Raw genomic sequence first — 4,841 nt, forward strand, 5'->3', positions numbered from 1 at the left:
TGCACAATCTCTCAAACTCCCAGTCACCCTCTCATACTTTCAAGCTTCAGAGACCATCCCAACGCCCTCGGTTTCCGTACCCGAGCCCCGATGAAAGATCTACGCTACCGAGATCCCCGAAGAGCCCGAAGGCGCAACTTTCTGCGGTCGAAGTTCTGCTCAACTCTAGCCTCTCTCTCTTCAAACCAAACGAGTGAGTTCATACCCCTACCTTTCAATTCTTTTCATATTTTAGGGCGTGGGGGGGGGGGGGGGGGAAATACAAGTACATTATAGGTCAAAGTATCATTTTACAAACGTAAATGTAATATCTATCTTATAGAGTATCGATACAAACATCTTTATGTTAAAGAGCTATTATATCACCAAGTTATTTTTACTAAATGGAAACATACTTTCTGAGAAACTATAATGAGTATAGTTAGCAAATATAACATACATTTTTACACATACATCTTGAAAAACGAAATACTTTCAAATGAAGTAAAGTGTTACTTATCGTAAATCTGTTTATACCAAGCAATGTGAGATATTCAAACTTCAACGTACTCTTATGTATGCATTTCAAGTCCTGTATTATATACCATAATCTCTTGGAGGGAGAGCGTGATACTTGTGTATAGATCTATACGGGATTGACAACCCCGCACCTAAACTATTAGCTATAGTTAGACCGGCAGGTCTGGGGTGACAAATGTCATAACACTACAACTCCTGAAGAATGTTGTTACAGGCAGTCAGTGTCAATAGTATGGTTATAAAACTCACATAAAAGTATAAAAACAAGTTTGATTTACGAGATTCATATATGCATACAGTTTTTCTACATTACTTTTCATACCAAGTTATCTTTATCATTCAAAGTACGAAAAATACTAATGCACTCCAACTCTGGAAACTTTTTGAACCATTTATAGAAAATATTGGATTTTTTGAAAACCTCACTTACCGATTTGCTACCAAAAAGGATATACTTTTCAACATAAAACACTCATGAACTCACCAACTTAATTGTTGACACTTTTTCGAAACCACTTGTATTTATCAGGGAATCAGTAATATAGGTAACCACCAACTTTTGAAGAAGGAACACTAAGGACGCTTATTATTAAACATTTATATCATCATATTGTAATATTCTTTTGCTAATATGTATAACGCAACAATATACGTTTTCATTATATATATGATGGTTGTGTTACTTTCTTTACAATATTCAATTGTTGTGATACTACGTGAAGTCATCCACCCTCGAATGTTTCCGCCATTCTGGTTTGAGGGTGTGACAAGATCCGAAGGGCAACGATGACAGCGACTGACGGTGGTGGAGCATATGGCGGCAAAGGATTGTAGGTAATCGGAGTGTGTTGGGAAGGAAGAGGGGTCGGTTGTATGAAATTGAAAACAGAAGACGGATGTCGCTTAGGGAAAAATAGGAATACACGCATCTTTTTCTTTTTCAGATACAATCTCATGTCTGAAATATTAAGAGGCAGAAAATAAGATGCTAACAAACAGACTGAATCTGAATTTTTAAGAGGATGCCTCTTAATTTGCCATTTAAGAGGCAAACAAACAACCCCTGAGTGTGACTAGTTTCTTCAAACTTTGAATCACATTTCGAAATTCCAAACCCTTAAGGGGTAAAATTGGCAATCTTCTCAGGTTCGTCCATGCTGTCATAGATTTCATGCATTGTCTTCGAAAAATCATAACAAATTCATTAGAACTCCAACTGCCAAAATTCCAAATCCTATAGTTAGATATGGATGTATAGGTTCCGACATATAAAGGGGCTGATGTAATTCTTAATAGATTGATACAATTTATTCTGGAAGTTTTGAGTGGTCCAGAAAGGGACAACTTAAAGTTACTAACTTGTAAATTTAATATAAAATCAACCAAAAATCATTAGAACAAGATATTTATATTTTTGAAAAGATAAAAGGGGGAACTTTAACAATATTATTTTATCTAAATTTAAGAATGGGTTGAAAGGTAAGAAAGCGGATACCAAAAAGAGCACTACAATCAAAGAGAAAATAAGAAAATATATACATAAGTTTTATAAGAGTAATACAAGAAAGCACAAGCTAATTAATGTTTAAATTGTTGTGTAGGTTCTTGAAAAGGAATGGATCCATCCTGATCATGCTAGTTGATTTTAAAGTTTAAGGAGGTGAGTTATACTAAGCCTCCTATTATTTATATGTAATCACATATGATTTATGTGGCTAAGATTCATTTTCGCGTTCTCGATTCAATAATTGTTTATTTTTCCACTTTAATCATATGTGGTTAAATACATTTAATCAAATGTGATTATATTTTTCTAATCACATATGATTTTATTTGGAAAAAACAAATATTGTCTATATAAATCATATGGGATTAAATACATCTAATCACATATGATTATATGAATATAATCACATATATTTATGTAGAAACAATTCATTTTCTCTTTGTCGATTCAATAGTTGTTTTAATGTATTTTATCACATGTGATTATATTTATACTCGTATGTGATTAAGTACATTAGCACAACTATTGAATCGATAAGGCAAAAATGAATATTGTCCACCTCAAATCATATGTGATTATATACATATAATCACATGCGATTAAATACACAAAAGCAATTATTCATCGAAATCGCAAAAATAAATATTGTCTACATAAATCTTATCTAATTAAATACATATAATCACATTTGATTAAATGTATCCAATCATATATGATTTATGTGGATACGATTCATTGTCACATTCTCGATTCAATAATTGTTCTTTGTCAACTCTAATCATATGGGATTAAATACATATAATCACATGTAATTATATGTATCTAATCACATATGATTTATATGGACATAAAATAATCATGCATATATAAATCATATGTGTCAAACCCCAAAACCAAGAACGGCAGAAACGTTCTGGGGCGGAGGACGTCATGTACAGTATCACAACAATGAAAAGTAGTATTCAAGCAACAACATCATCCCTTGCATTAATAATATAATTTTAATACAAGTGTTATGTCAAATTATAATAGACACTAAAGTATAAACAAAATGAAAGATGAGTCGTGAACGAGCTCCATCTTCTCTAAACCTTGCATCGGTACCTGTCTACTGTTGACCTGAGGATACAAGTTATTTTGAAAAAGAGTATCAGCTTTAAAGCTGGTGAGATCATAAGTATTATTGTGTCTTAATTTGTATGTAAATATTTGTATGACATGAAATGAAAGACTTAAAAATGTTTTGAAAGAAACTTCTTGTAAGTATGAAAAGGTTTGTAAAACAACTGTAAACGTTTGAAAAACCCTAGAAATCCCTATAATTGCTACTATATTAAAAGGGAGTCTTCTACCAAGACCCAACTGTTCTAAATGTAGACTTCTACCAAGACCCAACTGCCCCCACATGTTACAGTCACCTATTCGATGTGCCGGTTAACCACACATGCTCTACCGAACTATCACAAACATCGAGTCACCCTTTGCTATCTTTGCTTAGAACCATTTAGTTTGCCGGTTAACCACACACGCTCCACTACCGTCTTCGCAAGGGTACAAAGTGTAATTTCATGGAATTGCATCAATTCCCTTTTGCCTAAAGTTACTAAGATTGGGAATTTGTAAAAGCATTTAGTTACTTTTGTACTTCATTATACTTATAATGGAAGGTTTCTGTCCTATCCTACCCGTTCGGCTAACGACCCTCCACTAGTCAAGAGTGCGGTGGGTAAGAGTGGATACCCATTCAATCGCCATTTTATAGGCGATTTCCTTAAACACCCCTTATAGACCAGCTTCATGAATGAGGCCTACTAACGGTAAGACTGACTCTTACTCATATATATATATATATATATATATATATATATATATATATATATATATATATATATATATAATGTTAGACTTTTAATGTTATATATAGTATAGGATGTATTTTATACTTTTAAAATACTTTGTGGTCTAATTTAATAGGTTACAATTTTAATTTAATTAAATTGTAAACCAAAAAGTATATGGATTTATTAAATCTCTTTTTATTATACACCTTAATTAATTAATAAAACCATAAGGATGTGATTTGAACTTTTCAAAACAATAATAGGGTTTTAGAATTTAACATTCCTAAATTAAACTTTTAATCAACTTTTAAATTCCAAAACTTGAGAGCAAGTTTTGAAACATTTCAAAACATTAGGGTTTAGAATTTAAATATTTCAAAACCAAACCTTTTAATCAAAATTTAAATTCCAAAACTTGAGGGCAAGTTTTCGAACCTTTTCAAAACACAAGGATCAAATAGCAAATAACTTAAATTAACCAATTAATCTAATTATTATCTAATTTGAGCTAAAATCAATTTCTTGCAAGATAAGTTACCCAATTAATACAAATAATCAAACTTTAATCAAATAAGGAAGTTATTATCTAATCAATTGGTAATTATCTTTTTTTTTTTTAACCAAGGATACACTCAAAATATGATCAAAATTCGAATTTTAATGACCCATAACAGTTAAGGCAAGTATCTTTGAGTAAAACAGCAAGAAATCCTGAAACTGCCTCCTTTTGACGCTCGAACTCACCGAGTTCCTCTATGGACTCGCCGAGTAGGAATCAACTCGCCGAGTTCAGCAGTCAGAAAGCCAAAATTTCGATTTTGCAACCAGAATGAACAAGCAAGGCATCAATACAATAGAAACCAATCAAGGCTCTGATACCACTGATGAGTTTTAGCAATAAGAACATCCTATGTGCTTATACAAACCCTAATGCTTGGATCTAGGTTTCTCTATTGTACATGCAATTCATCCAA

Source organism: Lactuca sativa, chromosome 4 (genome assembly GCF_002870075.4).
Source record: "Lactuca sativa cultivar Salinas chromosome 4, Lsat_Salinas_v11, whole genome shotgun sequence".
Taxonomy (NCBI): Eukaryota; Viridiplantae; Streptophyta; class Magnoliopsida; order Asterales; family Asteraceae; genus Lactuca; species Lactuca sativa.